This window comes from Eulemur rufifrons, chromosome 1, assembly GCF_041146395.1.
Source record: "Eulemur rufifrons isolate Redbay chromosome 1, OSU_ERuf_1, whole genome shotgun sequence".
Classification (NCBI taxonomy): Eukaryota; Metazoa; Chordata; class Mammalia; order Primates; family Lemuridae; genus Eulemur; species Eulemur rufifrons.
In genome coordinates, this window is record NC_090983.1 from 45,868,552 (window position 1) to 45,887,372 (window position 18,821).

Consider the following 18,821-nt stretch of genomic DNA (forward strand, 5'->3'; position numbering starts at 1 on the left):
ATAAATTAAACATGTTGACACTAAGGTCTCTCTGCTGGAGTCCCCAGATGTTAATTTACTGTTTTGCACCCAGATAGGGAACATAGTATTGGATGCAAAGAGAAATTTCTGTTAGCCACAGAAAGCTAGATACCCTGTAAAATATACTCTGCTGATCTAATTACGGCCTCATTTTCCTATGCCTCTTGGGCATTCTCCTCACGCTTAGAAAGTTCTAAATGTTTATAAAGGTAAAATGGCAGTTTGAAATCAAATGCCATATAGGCAAAGCAATCAAGCACCGGGAAGCATTTATGAGGAAATGACACACAGGATGAATTATTTTTGAGATTGGCAGGAAGCAAAATAAATAGTGTTAGGAGCTGGAGAAAGAACATTTTGCCTGATTGAGAAGCACAACTGAAACCAGTAGCCGTTGGAGTGTTCACAGTAGCATTCTTCTTTTGGCAATACATTTGATTTTTCATGAATATATTAATCCACATTTAGGAAGTGAATTATAACTAGACATCTGCTGTTATCACCATAGTTCTGTTTAATTTGCTTCCTTTTAAATAAACGCATTGGTGGAAGTCTTTTTTTTTTTTTCTCTTCTTTAAAAAAAAAAATCAGACTTGCTGTATTGACCAGGAAAAGAAAGTTATATATGCATGTGCACCTGGGTGTTATTTTTAAAAAGTACATAGCGCTATGAAATGCTGTAGATTACATGATGATGAAATGTGCAAGTTTTCTTTTTTTTTTGGTGTGTATGTCTGTATTTGTGTACGTGTGTGTGTGCGCACACTCACACCCGAGCTGGACTAAGTTACAGGCCTGCCACTGGCCTGCACTTTATCATTTGGATTTGTGCTGTTTAATGCTCAGTAAAAAATGTCTAATAAAAGGAATTATGGTTGTCAGGAGAGAGGTTATTTTGACTTTTGAACCAAATGCACATTTCTCATTACCTAAGCTGCAGTGAGATCCCCAGAGGACATGGCGCACAAAGGATGTTTTTACAGACGGTCCCCAGCTTACGATGGTTCAACTTACAGTGATTCGACTTAATGATTTGACTTAACGATGGGTTTATCAGGACATAACCTTATGTATTTTGACTTCCAATATTTTCAACTTATGATGAGTTCATCTGGACATAACCTCATGGTAAGTAGAGGAGTGTCTGTATTTGCAGACCGTTCCTTAGAGCCTGTGCCAATCACTCGAGGGTCTCAATCCCCTGAAATTTACAAGTGTGCTATTAGTAGAAACAATTTTTTTTTTTTTTGAGACAGAATCCCGCTCTGTCACCCCGAGTAGAGTGCAGTGCCGTCATTGTAGCTCACAGCAACCTCAGACTCCTGGGCTCAAGCAACCCTCCTGGCTTAGCTTCCCAAGAGTAGCTGGGCCTACAGGCACATGCCACGATGCTGGCTAATTTTTCTATTTTTAGTAGAGATGGGGTCTCGCTTTTGCTCAGGCCGGTCTGGAACTCCAGAGCTCAAGCAATCCTCCCACCTCGGCCTCCCAGGGTGCTAGGATTACAGGCATGAGCCACTGCGCCTGGCCAGTACAACCAAATTTCTAAGCTATGGTGTGCTGAAAATAAAACACTTATGAAGCAAATGGTGCTGTGTTTCTTTCTACAAGGACAATCATGCAAGGATGAAATTCATTCCTGAACAAAAGTTTCCTAAAATGGTAAATAATAATTCATCTAAATTTTCTCTTTTAGAAGTGTGAAAATTGATTATACAAAATGCAGTAATTCATGTCATATCCTGTTAAAATGGAGTCAGAAGGCCCTGGGAAGGATACTCAGGTCCCTGTGTCAGGAACTGTTTTTGCAATCCAACAGAAAAATCACAAAGACCTGGCTAACTTTAAGACTATGTTTTGCCTAGTAACTGCTGTCGTTCACCAATCAGAACGCACCAGCTCCTGCAAGACGCTAGCAGCTCCAATGAACTTAACTTTCAAAACAGCTTAGGTAACCTTCCTCTTTTCCCCATTAAAACCCCAGACTTTCTTTTTGTTCTTCAGACACACCTAGGGGTAACCCTGGTTTGGGTGTCCTAATTGCAATTCTAATTTTTGTATATTATTCCCAAATAAACCCTTGGAGATTGATCTCTATGTATTTTTATTTAAGGTTGACAGAAGTAAGAGAACATTCCCACCTTCTGATTGACCCCAGCAATTTCCCCAATCCCAGAAGAAAGAGCTCCCACCTTTGTCTATAGGAGGACTGTGTGGTCTTTTGGGCTACGGTCACGCTCAGATAATTTTGCTATCTGCCCTTTGGGATATAGTCTCAGATGGTTAGGGCAGGGGCATCTCTTTCTAGGTGTTGCTATAGTAGCCTTAAAAAGGCAAGTGTGGGAGTCACAGGGTAGTAATGAGGTGCCACCATGGGCGGACTGCTCCTCAGAATCCCCATTCCTGGTATGCATGCCTCCATGTGAGCCTCCAGGACTGAGAAGTGGAGAGTAGTGCTTCTGCTTTGGCTTGTTTTTCTCCAGCCTTTTCACGTTATAACTCTGGGAAGAAGGGCAAGAATTGACTACAGGAGAGATTTAAAGGAACTGTCATCTCAGATCCACAAAATGCCATCCACTCTCCCAAAGCACAGTAAGCAATTTTAAGTGATGAAATATTTTGATGTGCAATGAAAGCCACAGATGTTTCCAGCCCCTACTGTTTTTGAGGGTTGGGGAGGGGGTATAATTAGTTTATGTGTAGGAATTTGATACAGTTTATACTTACTAGATATACAATTATGATGTTTATAAACAAAAAAGGGCCAGGATCTTAGATTCACCAGTGTTTTTTACTACCTTCTATTTTAATGATCTATAATGGCAATGTTTGATCATCTATATGCGGCTTTTGCTTTCTAATTTCTAACAGTATAAAGTCCGTGAATAAAGTACATTTGGTTTTTCAGCTTGATAGATACAATATCTTCACTAGTAAACTATGTGCAGACCTCTTTGGGGGGATGGCATGATTTTATCATGATGGTCACGTTTCTAATCAGACTGCAAAACTGTTCCTACTCTGTAGTTGCCGTAGTACAAAGACGTCTCATTAATGCTCTCTGTAGGCTTTTCTTGCAGGTACTAACTTAAAGCCACTAAGACTTCAGTGTACATGCATCCTTGTCAGTAACCTTGAGATCTACAAACTTTAAAATTTCTTTAGAAAATTTTGTTCATCTTCAGGATGTTAATGTTTTTAGTCAAAAAATCAGATGCATGCTGAATAGAGTAGCAAAAATTAAAATAACAGCCAACTTGAACTCTCTTTTCACAGATACGTGAGTATTTTACTGTCACATCTAGTGTAATCTGATTCGGTGCCATATGTTGCACTGAGCATTTGGGGGTGGGGGTGGGACCAACCCTGTCTCTCCCACATCTGTTATGTATTAAGAAGGCAAATACAAAAGTTGCAATCACTGCGAGCAAACAGCAGTACCTATTGCCTCTGCAAGAAATTATTTGCTATTACATTTCAACAAGTAAAATGACGTTAAAAAAATTTTAAGATATTTATTTAGCAGTATGAGTTTTAACATATTTTAATACACACAAGCATTCAGAAAGATGGCAACAATGGTAAACCAGGGATTTCTAATACTATTTTACTGAAATCCAGCCTATAAAACTTAAAAATGTGGTTCCCAGCTGTATTAATATTAACAAAAACAGGATAGTCATAGCTTTGATAATTATCTGTTTGGGGTAATAACGTCTAACAGTGGCTGGAACTCTATACAAAACGCTTGTGCATGTGTTACTTATTCCTTGAAAGTTTGAAGGTAGATGTTGTTATTCCCATTTTTTAGATAAAATTGAGGATTTAGAACTTCAGGGTTATGTAAATAACAGAGCTGGGCCTCACACCCTCTTCCTCTTATTTCCCAAGTTGTGTTTTCCACCATTGCAATTGCTGATAAAAAGTTAATGCATTCTGACATTGTGAAAACAGAAAATAGTGCCAGGCATATAGTGGCTACTAATGTCAATATGCATTCCTTACACAGAGGCCTACTAACTGCATATCAGAAAGCCTATGTAATGTAGACCCAACTCTAACCCCAAACATCATCACTTCACCTCTTCAGTTGCTCTCCCCTATGAAATCAAAATTTCAGTGGCATTATTTCCATACAGGATGGGCAGGTGAATAAACAAAGTGATTTTTTGGCATTAATAATTTAAAGTTATGTGATTCTTAGGAAAAAAAAATGGCATTTTCCCCTCTAAATTTCTGTTTTCCCTTAAACTTGGAGAACGGTATGAGTTAATGGTATTCAACAAGGCCTAGAGGAAAGTTGAAATTATAAATTGATGGTTACTAGAAATAAAACCATAATGAATGACTGTCCTCTAGGAGCTCTCATTTCCCATTTTTAGATTGTTCCCCTTATCCCTCCCACCACCAGAGTCTTTCATAATCTAGAAAGAAAACTATTCCACAGGACTGAATTCTCCTTGCTTTTCTATTATTATTTTCACTATGACAGGGATTCACGTGTTCTTGCAAAACAACTAAAGATGTTTTCCTTTGGGTAAAATGCAAACATAATTCACTATGTTTCTCCTTTGGCGGGTATTGAGGATTCAAGGAATTGTCCCAGGCAGGAGGAGAGGATGTGCTCAGGGAAGTTTGTCCAAAGGGAAAGGATTTGTGGGTTGTTGAGGCTGATGCAGAAATGAAAGAAAATGCAGGAAAGAACTTCCCACCACCCACAGGGATGTGGAGGGGGTGTCCCCTCAGAGGATGGGACTGTGGTCACTCTTCCAAACAGCCACTGCCTCCCTCCCCACACACTTAGTTAGCATCATGAAGTGGGATTGATGTTACAATTGTAGGGTTGGATTTGGGAAAGTTTAGGGCATAAGAGTGGGTCAGTTGTGATGTATAAAACTTAGGATAGCTCCGAGATGTTAAAAAGTCTGAAACAAGGAGCAAAGGAGTTCTTGTTTATACGGATGGTAAATAAACCTAATATTTCTACACTGTTTTGGTGATTCTGGAATCATGGCTTCCAGAGATGGTGTCCCTGTACTAGCACTGAACAGCAGACTTTGAGTTGAATAGTTATAATTTAACTGTGGGAAGATTTGGCAAAAGAAGAGATTGGTATGAACAAAATCCCTGTTGGAAAACTTTCTCTGTGACCTATAGCTCAAGTGATACAGCAAAGCGTTATAAAGAACCAAGCAGCTCAGAAAATACTATACCCACAAAGACCGCATTGTCCTGTCTGCACACATTCATCTCTTTCCCTCCTGGCTGTTCTCACCTCTTTGGTTTCTCCCCATATTGCTTGGATAATTAAATCAAACACATGCCTGCAGTAAGTATTTTCAGAATTTCTAGAAGATCAAGCTTGAAGCAAACAATAAATTATCTGATATTCTTTAAGTGCATTGATCAATAACCATGAAGCTCACTCGGTTTCTTTCAGATCACCAGCTCAGGCAGTCTTGTCCTGAGTTCCTCTTGCCTACACAATACCTGGAACTACAGCTGCCCACACTCCTTTTGTCCTGACGATAGCACTTTGAGACATTCAGTCACTCAAAATGCCTTCTTAACACACCTTGGAAAGAGCTTTGGAGTTAGGACACCTGGATTCAAATTCTGGCTTTGCAACTCACTGGTTGTTTAACATTCTCTCCGAGTTTCAAGATCAGGAAAGATGAGCTGAGCAGAGTCTGTTGGGCAGTGCCTGAAGCCTGGTCTGTGCTTAATAAGAATCAGAGTCATTCCACCTTTTACTCCTGAATATTCTCTGTGAGGTACCCAGTTCTCAAATAGCGTTGTATCGAGTGCTCACCAAGCCTGGAAGAAAAAGTGGCTTCCAAGAGATCCTACTGCCTGCTGTGTTCTCTCTCCTCCATCTTTAAGATGCCACACTCAAAAAAATCCTGTCAATTCATCCTCAGGTTGAAGATCGAAATTCTTTTCCTTTCCCTCAAATGAAGCAGGTGTGCTTAAAAAGTAGCATGATTAGGAGATTGGATGAATACAAATTCAATTTAAAAAAAGAAAAGATTCTGGAAAACCCACATAGTACTCAATTCTACAAATATATCACTGATATAAATTTATGTTTTATTTCAAATATAAATATTTATTTTGGAAACCAAAGAACCAAGAGACTTCTCTAGCCATTTTTATTTTTTATTTTTAAATTATTGTTATTTAAAGCTAGTCAAATAAAGCAGTGGGAGTGGAGAAGGAACAAAGAAATCTGTAACTGGTTGTGATCAATGAGTTGTAAACACCACTGCACTGTGACCAGCCTCCAACCACTTTTAAATACAGAAGATGGTACACACATAGGAAGTTTAATATCTTCATGTTATTTCTACAAAGATGTCAACTTTAACATTCACTCATTTAATCCTTGAACTTTTAAGTGGAATCAGGTTTTTATACTTCAATTTATCCATTATAAGTAACAGATTATTTCACATAAAAGAACAAGGCAAGTAAAACAATTTTCTCTGAATTTGTAAAAATTTGGATCTGCAAAAAGGTTATTGTTCATAGTTTAGGTCTACAAGGAGAGACCACTTGGAAGGATGTGTTCTTAATAAGAGCTGAATTTTTGTCAGAGGAGCTTCTTGGTGTTTTTCATTTCCTAGGGAGTTCCAGAAGTACTAAAATTATATTGAGACAAAGTGTTTATGTTTCAAAAGTGCAGGCTCTGCATTCCAGGCTACACACTGAGGGTTCCCAAAACAGAGGCAGCTTTTACTGAAACTGGGAAATAAGGATAACTCATAATGGGCTTGGACTAGTCCTTATTGGAAAAACAGACGATAACCAAAAAGCCAGCTGAAAAAGGAAAAACCTAATCCAGGAGTTGGCAAACTTTTCTGTAAAGGGTCCCATGGTAAATATTTAAGGTTTTGCGGGCCATAGCCTCTGTCACAACTACTCAGCTCTGCCATTGAGGCTCAAAACAGACATTGACCTTACTGAATGGGCATGATGAATGAGCATGGCTGTGTTCCAATAAAACTTTATTTACAAAAATAGGCAGTAGGCCAAATTTGGCTGTCGGGCTGTAGTTTGCCTACCTTTGTGGGCCTCATCAAATGCTAACTGGTTTGAATTATCATTATTTGGACTTAATGAAATCAGTAGTTTGGTGGCATAGAGACCTAACTACTAACAAAAATTAGGCTTGTGCTTAGATAGGACTTTACCTGAAATCTTCCCATTAAAGATTCAGTCCTTTGGGTTGAGCATTGTTCTCTTCATGAATCTGCTTAAAATGCAGGAAGAGCATATGAGATATATCAAGTCACCATTTGCTTAGTATCAATTAGCTTATTAAGTAACTGGGGCTGAAAGAGGCCCTAGAAGCTGCACGAAGAGTACACGGTGCCTAGAGAGAAAGGGAGACTGCAAGGGAGAAAGAGCCACACAAGAGAGACGTGAGCCTCTCCCCTGTCCCCAACTAAAACAATCAAGGGTCTCATTGGCCACCCAATAATATTTTTTGTTCCTGCAAAGGTGCATTCTTTAGGAATAAAGTCCTGCATGAATAAGTGCTCATGCCAAGACAGAGAGTACCCCCTTGGTTCATGCACACCCATTCAACAAATACCTATTTTATTGCAAGACTCAATGCTAGGAATCAAAGGTAAGAAGTGGAATAGGATAATTCAGCAGGGACAATCCACATATAATACTAGATGATGGAATCTACAAAAGAAGCAAGAACAAAGGGTAATTCTTTTTAAAAAGTCCCTCAAACTGCTGGCCTCTTTTCTCTCTGGCCCTCCCCCGACCCCCATTCATTCTAGTATGATGCATTGAAACGTGGTCCTAGCACTAATTATCACATTTTTCAGTCTGGCATAGCAGGTATAGTGGAGAGTTATTAATATGCTTGATAGTTGTCATTTTAAAAAACCTTATTTATTCCCTGCTGTTCCCTTAAACTTTTCATTTTAGTTGCTAAAACTAAAAAAAGATCTTAGGAAGTGTTGCTGGAGCACTAAAACCCTCTTGTGTGTTTAACCTATTCACCATAAGCTTGATTTACAACTGCTTTCTTTGCTTGATGAATCCCACATGCCCCATAATTTAAACATCTTAATGTGCCTCACTGGAGTGCCTTTTTATTTGAACGTAAATCGATTCTGAAACTGCTTCCAATCAGAAGTTTGTGTTTGATATACTGTAGCTTAGAGTAGAATATGGTCATACTGAGGTTCAGTCTGAAAGGTTTAGGACTGAGGTTCAATTGCTACCATAATTAACCTAGCTCAGGTTAATTTAACCATAAAATATACACTTGAGCAGACTGTTTAACCTATCACAAATAAACGAATGGCATAGATCCTGAGTCACTCAACAAATGGAATGCAGTTAGTTCATATAAATACAAAAGAAACTTGAGTTCATTTCTAAATTTGTGTAGCTTTTTTTTTTTTTTTTTTTTGAGGATTTTAAGGGATTTTCAGTGGAAGGCAAACAAGATTTTTGTAGCATTCTAGACCTTAAACACCACTAACTCTTATCTAGTCCAGGTAAAAACAAATACCAACGATGTAAGATAGTGGTTTATCTATCTCATTAAAAAAGAGTACATTGGAAGACATTGAATGATCTCCATTTGTAGAGAATTCTAGAGTTAATAATACTTCCCGCTATTGGCAATTTACACTGCAGGTTTTAGCATAAGAAAAAGTCAAAATGTCAAATTACATGAAATATTTAGCTACAATTATAGAAGTTATTTTTTCTTTCCCCACATATTTGTTCAACACCTTACACTTAGCCCAATTGGAAAGGATTTTAAATTTAGGTGGAATATCTTTTTTTTTTTTTTTTTTTTTGAGACAGAGCCTTGCTCTGTTGCCCGGGCTAGAGTGCAGTGGCATGATCATAGCTCGCTGCAACCTCAAACTCTGGGCCTCAAGGAGTTGATTCTCCTGCCTCAGCCTCCTGAGTAGCTGGGACTACAGACATGTGCCACCATGCCCACTTAATTTTTCTATTTTTTTTTTGTAGAGACAGGATCTTGCTCTTGGTCAGACTGGTCTCAAACTCCTGGTTGGTCTCAAGTGATCCTCCTGCCTTGGCCTCCCAGAGTGCTAGGTTATAGATGTGAGCCACCACACCCAGCTGGTCGAATATCATCTTAATAAGTCTTAGTAAAATTTCAAGTCCTAGTTTTCTCCTTTAAGCACAGAAAGGAATGAGTTAACTCCGTATAGCACGTCCACCTGCGTGGTGTTAGCTTTCCTTGGAGAGGGGTGGGCAAAGTACAGGCCATAGTCTGGAAAGTGGGGAAATGAATTGCATTGGTGAGACCAGGCTGACTAACAGAAACCTAAGTAAATGAGGGAACATGTGCATAAACGTATCCAGAACAGGGTAGACCTGAGCCCGGGAAGAGTTCAGGGCTCCACAGAGGATGCTGGCATCCTGACCCCAGTCTAATGTCACCACAGCCAGAAGCTGTGTTGAAACGGAGCTCTTCCTCTAACACAGAGGATGGTGATTTTGACCCAGGTAACCAGGCCCAATTCTCCTGGACAAAATGCTTATTTGCCTCTGAAATTAGGTTGTTGCCTTAAAAATTTCTGAGGCTTAGAGTAGATAGAGAGTGCAATACAATTGTTTCTTCTGCACCAGGCATTGTCTCATGCTGTAAGCTTCTTACTGGGGGAGCAAGGGAAGGAAAATACAGTTGCTTTAAAGACATGCCAGTTTTAAAATGTAAAACAGTTCTTTACATTTGTCTAGCACCATTAAATTAATCTCAAAGGACACTCATCATTCATGCATTCATTCAATGACAAGTCTCTACTGAGTGCTACTGTGTCAGATGCTATGTTTGGCAACACGTAGACTTGCAGTACCTGCCTTGCTGGAACATACTGTCCAACGCGTAAGTCAGACAGCACACATGGGACAGACTATGAGAAGTGCTAGCAAGGATAAATAAGATGCAATAACAGAGAATATCAGAGATGGAAGCAGAGGGGGAGAGAACCTGCCTAACAAGGGTAGTCAGAGAGTTACAGTCATTGTGAAAGTCATGAGGCTAAGATTGAGGGTCATTTACTTCTACTGGCCTCTTCCAAGGCTCTGAGTATTCCCACGATCATGTGTTTTTGTAAAATGTGCAAATTTAAGTTTTGAAAATTATTTTTCTATAAAAAAATGTTTTCCCAAATTGAGTAAGCTTCAGGGCTCACAAAATCTGGATTCCCATCTGTTGGCTAGGAAAGATTTCTCTGAGGAAGAGATATTGTGATGGATTTTTTACTGGGACAAGAAGGAGCCTGCCATGCTTTACGTGGGAACAGCAGTCCAGGTGGGTTGAAGGGCCTTTTGAAAATTCTGAAGCTGGAAATTTCCTAGTCAGTTGGAGGAGCTGTGGATGGAATAGAATGGGAAATGTGGAGAAAGGAGATAAAGTTGGAGAAATTAGCAGGGACAAACATGTAGGACCATAGGGGCAATATTAGGGAGTTGGTTTCTATCAAAGTAATAGGTAAAATCATCAGAGTGTTCCAAGCCCGAGAATGACATGATCAGATTATGTTTTTAAAAGATTACTCAGACTCTATAAGAAGAATTGATCTGGGGTGAGTGCATGATTAGAGCAAGGAAGCTGTTTCAGTATATCAGGTGAGAGATGATGGTGGTTTGGTTTAGGCTGGTGGCAGTGATTATGGAGTGAAGTGGAAAGATTTAAGATACCTATTAGATTATGAAACCATAGGACTGGCTGATGAGTTTCATTTAGAGAGCTGGGAAGAGAAAAGATTCAAAGATGACTGGAGGAATTTTCTTATTTGAGCCACTGGGTTGATGGTACTAATGTCTAGGGTGAGGAAGGCCTAGGAAAAGGGAAAAAGTGGGTGGGGAGTGAATAAAGAATTCTGACTTGGTTGTGATAAGTTTGAGATACGTATTAGTTACTCAGCAGGAAGATGCTAAGTAGGTGGTCAGATATATGAGTCTGGAACTTAGAAGAAAGCTATATGTAAAAATTTAGGAGTGACCAATATGTATTTGGTAAATATAACATATTTCTAAACTACATAAAGTTCTGATTTCTGTTCTTACTACTGGTCCCTCATTCCGTAAATTAACTGAGACAGGATAAAGCCTTTAAATTGGATTAAGTAGAAATGCTAAATTGAAAAGTTACTTTCATGTGGAACTACAGGATTCTTAGTAAAAACAACATATTGAGAGTTGGCAGAAGTATTGCCAGGGGTAGCAATAATCACAAAAAGTTCTATTAGGAATATCTAGGGGGGCATTTATTAATATTATAATGGATATGGCTTTATATGTGTAAATATGTCAATGTTGACATCTCTTTGAAGGTGATATAAAAGCAGGATTATGGATTTGGACATGATTCTGCATCATTTAATCCCACTTGAGAGTGCAGGAATGAGTTAGGTATGTGAAATATGTATGTCATCATAATAAATCAGACTTTAACTTTGTTATCTGAGTTAGTTTACATTTCTTAGTGGCCTGTGAGAAACAATTATATGACCACCACTGAATCATTCCAATCAATGAAGAGAGCAGGCTTTTAAAGCCTACATGAAATGTGGCCAACATTGTGTTTGCATGTGGATGAAGACCTTGGCTTTAGGAGGTTTCAGTTAAGAGCTATTTTTCCAGAGTTAAAAACATATTCTTGCAAATGAGTAAAACAAGTATTGACTAATCTGGCTTCCAAATTTCTTTAAAGGGTAACTGAAAGCTCTAAGTGTCAACTATAATTAAGCTTGATCTGGGGGTAAGGGATTCTGAAAAATCCATCTTAGTGTGTGGTGTCTGTAGCATTAGAGACAATTTCAACGAGCTGTGAAATGGAGATATTATACCATAAGGGGGAAGTCATTTATTTTTTGTATTCTAAAAAATTCTTACCTTTTCCTTAGGGAAAATTATACGTAATAATCAGTATACATAATAAGTAGTTGAAAGTGCAATAAAAGTTTTAATATTCTAAAACAAAGTTTTGGCCAGGCGAGGTGGCTCATGCCTGTAATCCTAGCACTCTGGGAGGCTGAGGTGGGCGGATTGTTTGAGCTCAGGAGTTCAAGACCAGCCTGAGCAAGAGCGAGATCTCCGTCTCTACTAAAAAACAGAAAGAAATTAGCTGGACAACTAAAAATATATAGAAAAAAAATTAGCTGGGCATGGTGGCGCATGTCTGTAGTCCCAGCTACTCAGGAGGCTGAGGCAGTAGAATTGCTTGAGCCCAGGAGTTTGAAGTTGCTGTGAGCTAGGCTGACACCACGGTACTGTAGCCCGGGCAACAGAGTGAGACTCTGTCTCAAAAAAAAAAAAAAAAAAAAAAATTAAAAATAAATAAATAAATAAAACAAAGATTTTATTAGGCTTTTAGAGAATACACTGGTATTGGAATAATTTTGGAATCAAGAAGATCAACAGGCTGCAAAGTAAGTTTCTTAGGAGATGCCATGTGTAGCTATGCAACCTGAAGAAGGCCAGCATCAACTCAGCATTCAACTCCACAGAAAATTTTCCATGAGTGGATTTTCTATGAATTAGTTTCCGTCATGTTTCATAACCCCTTTCTTCCAATTCTTCTCTACTTTTTGATGAGAGTCGGTGATCTGGGAATTTTTGTATCTCATCTTTGTGGGACTTCTGTCCTCCACCTCCTCATACACACGATTTCTGAAATATGTGTTTTGAAGCCTACTAGTATTTGCCTATCGGAAGTCTAATACAGAAAAAAAAATAGGTAGGAGGGAGGAATGTAGCAGAAAATAACAACAGATGTTAGCACAACAGGCAAGCCAACATAAGAACTTTAAGGGTGAATATAATACTGTTTGGGTTGCTTGGTATTAGAGTGTTAAACCCTAAAGAAGTACAAGTGGTTAGATAAAAACGTTTTAGAGAAAGATTGAAAAAGACTTTGATAGGGTTAAAATAAAAATGATTCAGGAGATCTTGCTGATAGTGCTAGAAAGAAAAGCAAAGCAGCTTTCAAATTCTGCCTGTTTGCAGAATTTTAGGAATGTAAAATAAATAGGGCAGGTAGGCAGCCACCTCAAGCAATTTCTTTGCAAGGTTATATCCTTTATAGTCTCTGCCTCCAACTCAGACTTCTGCAGCCCTCAGCCAACTGCGATGTCCAAAGTCCAGCCCAAGTCATTAAAAAGAAAGCGTTAACACCTGGGAAGTCAACAATGCCAAGGTGGACTCTGAAAAGTGACTTCTATTCTCGCTTCTGACTGGGACACATCAAGGGTCTGACCATCATGTCATACGTGCTGCTGTGGCCAATCTCATGGCTGAACTCCTGGAGAACCAGCAGCCACCTCTGAGCTCTCACACCCCAGGGAATCAGTGGCACGTGGCTCCAGAGAACAGCTGCACCCGCAGAATGCAGAACATGGAGCACTTGCCTGGAACCTGCGTATTGAGCCAGATTCCGCCGAGGAGTGTCTCCCATCTGGCCCTGAGTCCCTCGGCTTACCTACATGTCACTGCACTGCTTGCGTTGTCTCTCACCAGTTACATTGGAACTATCACAAGAGACTAAATAATTCAGCATGCTTGTAGCTCCCCAAAATATCATTGTTGGCTGTATTACCCATAAAATATCCTCATATAATCCTTACTCTGTTTGCTCCTTTCTTTGGCTAAAAAGTCACTTTTCATTAAAAGAAAACCTTTAATGAGCATGAGGTCTTTATCTCATTGTTGCCAACTATGGCTTTTGTTAAGCTTGAAGAGTGAGAAAAATAACTGCATCAGCCACTAATGGGAAAAAATGGCTTAAGTTTGTGACTTTCCGCAAGATTAATTTAAATTCGGGAAAACTGGCTAGATTTCCCGTCTGTGGTGCTCTTTAGTAAATGCGTAAGATAAATGCAGCACAGCTAATTTTGCCCATCTGTTAATAAAATTCGTTGTATGTGCAATCTGGTTGACCCTGGCTTCTACAGTGGCATAGCTGCTTTGGCATGCTAATTGAATTGTCAACAATAAACACAGGGAAAGAGGCACTTTAAGCTACCATTTTGGGCCACAAAACCTTTGCTTAAAGGCTGCCTGCTGTTTCTCCCAACTATGCATGAAAAGCAATTAAGAAAAGTCTTGTATAACTGTAGTCTGCTAAATCAAGGATAAGCTGTATGTTGGAACTAACAAAAGACACACAAAACGCTTGCAAATCTTCTCAGGACCAAATTGTGTGCAATGGTGCTTGTAAGAATGTGTGGCCCAATTAATGGAAAAACACTTAACTAAAAGTTAAATTGCCCTGTTGCCTTTTGCCCTATTAACTGGTGTCTGGCCTTAAGCATGAGAACCCTAGCTGAATGCTTATTTTACCAAGGCGGAAACACAATGAACCAGATATGAACCAGTCTAATAACTTTACCAGTCCTGAGCCAACTATTAATGCTAAGAATTTATACTGAATGAATACATACCTCTTTGTTATTTCTAATTGTGGTGGTGAAAAGGTTACTAAATTCCCACACGTGATGGCACAAAAGACACTTTGCCAATACAACAGCTCCATTTGACACCCGTGGAAGGAAAGGACTGCAAGTGTTTAGGCTGAGTTAAAAAAATAAAATAAAGGCTGCATTTGCTGGCAATTAGATGTGCCTTGGTAACATAAACTTACATTACAAGTTTTTTAAATTGTGTAAAGTTATTTCTCTTGTTACTAATAGCTTACAATTTTGACATACACTTTACCGCTTTAAAAAATTATTTATAAGCTTTTCTAAGCCCCAAATGACATCTCAGTTTTAGGTGTTATTGGAATAATTCATGGGCTAATATACCTAGGAGACTTCTTATACCCTTGGAGCTGATCCCTGGTGTAGTGTGTGTAAGAGCAACGTCCATGTTCACCCAGGAGAGGCCCCGAAAAATGGCCCATAGAAACTGGCAGCATATTTAAAGTTGCCAGTATTTTCTTAAAAGTAAGATTTTGAAAATACTGAACCTCAAAGCTTAAAGTCTGCTAAAAATAGAATAGTTTAACTTAAAAAATTGTTCCCTATGAAAACAGACATTTTAAGCCTACTTTTTAAAATGGAAAATAATTTACAATTATTATGTTGCCATTTAAATAGTTAAAATATGTACAGACTTTACAATGTTGATTTATCAAAATTTTAAAATTATAACATTATATTATAGAAGACTGAATGTGGGAAATATATATGTATACATGCACACAGGGCTACTTATTAGAAATGAAAATATTTTCATCCAGCTGATTCCAATTGATCCTTAATTATGTTTTTAAGATTAGGGTATGACATATTGTAGTTATTTAATTTTTTAAGGATTATTTTTGTTATTTCAAGTGTCGACCTTAAGTGCTTTTACTATAGACAGCAGCATTCTTTGTTCTGTCAAGTAAAGAGCAGCTGTAATAAGATTGGGTTCTTTGCTTCTGGGTCTCTGTTTTTAGGAAGTCAAGGATATGTCCTGGAAAATGCTTCTTCTGGCCATTTCCCACTCCCCTTTTTCTTACAGTGTCTAGTGAAAATTAATCATCTTTAGGAAAATTCAAATCTAAATCATACAACATGTTGAGTCAAATTTTGTGAGTGGATTTGACAATTCTTTCTAATATCAAAACTATTGCAACTACATATTAACATTTCTGTAGAATGGGTGAACATGACATTGATAAAGCTGCCTATCATGCACACACACACACACAGAGCACAGTAATCAATTGATCCAGGTAAAATATGGTGACTGGCGGTAAGAGGTTATAAACCCAAGTGGTAGGAAAAATTTTTATTTGTCTTTTGCTCTTTTCATTTTTATTTTGTCCTAGCTTCTAAAAAGCCTGTGGCAAGAATTACTGGTATTCAAAACATGTTCTCTAAAGTTATTGTCGTTGCTTATCAATTTTAAAGCAGCTATAGAATTGTCGGGATCAAATGAGTTTCAAAACAGACTGAGTAGAATGCCTACATTACCTCTACCTGTTCAGGAGGTGATTTTTCATTCTGGGAACAAAGTTTGTTGGGTTCCTGAATTTTCCTTGGGCGTCAGTGAAAGCTATGAAAGTCCTGTGAATACTTTTGAAAATATTCAGACACAAAATGAAAGGTTAGTAAAGGAGAGAAAATCAGCCAGCATAAGACATTGCCCTTAAATGTTTGCAGTCAATTAAAGCCCTGTTCAAGGTTAGGCTGGAATTCCTCCAACTGTGGTGTTCCATGTAAAATAAAATATTCCCAGCTGTGGTCAATTATTTGATTTCCCTGTGAAACTCAAGAAACATGTAATCACTGTTAATATGGTGAAAAAATTGATCAAGTGTGACATGCCATGCAATTTACTGATTGCAATAGCCTCTTAGGTACTAACTCTGAGGGCAGTATCCACTGATTAGTTTCTAGACCTCCAGGGCTAAAGTAAGCGGTTAACCTTTATACTTCAAATTTAGCTTTATGTCACATGACACAGGATTGGCTAAGAGACTTGTGAGTTAGCCATTTGATAGGACATTATCAACTATTAAATGTTTTTGTGAAGAGTGTTTAATAATATAAGAAATGCTTATGACAAAATTTAAATGAATATAGCAGGATTCAAAGTTGTATATATTCTGATCACAGTTGCATAAAAAGTCTGAGGTTAAAAAATGCTAGAACATCAAAACATCATTATTTTTCTGATTCCCATTTCTATTAAACCAAATGTTTGATTCAAAAAGTACTTTTGGCAGTCTGTATATGATTTAGGAAGGATGCAGAGGGGGATACATATTAAAAACATCAAAAATTGTAAAAAACAACAACAACAACAAAAAAAATCAGTGAAAAATAAAGGGCTCTGAGAGCCCAGACATTCACTTTCACAACTTGTGCCCAGAAATTAATTCCCATGCTACATATTTGAATGTCCCATAAACATTCTTGGGGATCTAAATAGGCACATTATCTTTGGAGGGGGCAACAAAGATGAGGCCATATAATCACTTCATGGGCGAGAGGGTGACCTCAGGAGCTAGTCACAAATCCTGCGTCAAATCTGTCAGATCTCAGCTTTCTCATCTATGAAGGGGGAGTAATGACACTCCCCACCTAACGGGACTACCAGACAGTCAAGGGAGAGGATGCACTGAAACACCGAGCCCACTGGTCACAGCTCAGTGTCACCTATTTTTATGAGTTACAGTATGTCTACACTTCATGTTTTTTCAAGTTATCAGGTACAATTTGTAGGCTTTATTTTTATAATACGATATATAATTGACACTTTATAGATCTTTTCATGGGGACAAAATATTTTTGATTCTCTATGAAGAAGATTCCAGGGCACGATCCTTTGTTGCCTCTCAGAGTCTAGCAATTCTGGACTTTCTTAAACTAGTTTATATATGACTTTCGAGATGAACTCAAGCATTGTTTCCTCTGTATTCTGCTTTTTGCACTTAAATTCTACCAAAATTGACATCATCATTTCACTGTTTTGAGCATTCACATAATTTTGAAGCATAAGAAGTCTGGTCTTAAGTTTGGCTCAATATATTTGACTAATCTTCAGACTAATCAGAAAACTATGAAGGACGGAAGTTCATGTTTCTCCTTCTAGGGGTGTTATCATCATCTATCTCAATAGAGACTCTTAAAAAGCCCATTATATTTTAAATCTCAATTTTTACTACTTCGTGGCTCCTTGTAGTTGTAATTTTATTAGTCATAATGGCTTAAAAGGAGAGTATGGGGCACCAAATCTTTGATTTTCCTGTGTACATTTAGTCCATTTGTGAAAATCAAGCAAAATATATTGCTTACTAGAGACTCCTTTTAGTATTCAATTATATAACTCAAGCTCTCCATTTACCTGTCAAAAGAATGTGCTTCCATCCCCACTGGATGTTCACTTCAGTACAAAGGCCCAGTCCAGGTATTTCTGGACTCACCACAGGAATGGGTCTCGGGGGACACCTCCACAGGCTGGGGATGGCCCCAGGGCATCCCTGCATGCCCACGTCAGAGATGGATGGTCCAGCAGACACCTAGGAAATGAAGATATGCTCACTTAGGGTTTGCAGGCCCTTTGGTTGTGCCTCAGAAGGGGGGTAAGGGTCCTGCATAGTTGTTCTTACCAAGTCTATTGAAGGTCCTGCCCTAACTGTGGTGGCATTTGCATGTGTGAGGGCTTAAAGTCTCCACTTTGGTGCCACCTCAGCCAAGAAGGCTTCTCACAAAGGTTACATCGTTGGGACAGGTCAAGTGTTGGGACCTGCCTCCACTGTGGCCCAGAAGCTCTGTCTCCCTTTGGTGAATGGGCTAGGTGCAGTTTCTGTACCACCACAGTGAGTGTTTTAATTTCGAGGGCTCCCCTTTCTTGTCACTGGTCCTTTGGACAAGTCCTCCCGGGTCCTCTGGTAGTGTCAATCACTTGAAAGCTCAAAGGGGTTGGGATCTCCTCATGCAAATCTGTCTAATTCCTCCCCAGCTACCTTCAGACTCTGCACATCAATAGTTTTTGAGGGAGGAGTTCAAGTTCCACCTCTTTGAGCATTCCACTATACATCTAATAACACTGCCAACTTGGTGACTCGTACATTTTACAGCAGCGGTCACCAACGTTTTTGGCACCAGGGACCGATTTCATGGAAGACAATTTTTCCACAGGGTGGGTGCGGGTGGGGGAGAGGTGGCGCTCAGGTGGTGACGTAAGCAATGGGGAGAGGCTGTAAATACAAATGATGCTTCTGCTGCTGACCTCCTGCTGTGCAATAGGTGTCTGATTTGGACTACTCCTCAAGTTGTCTCTGTAGTATTCCC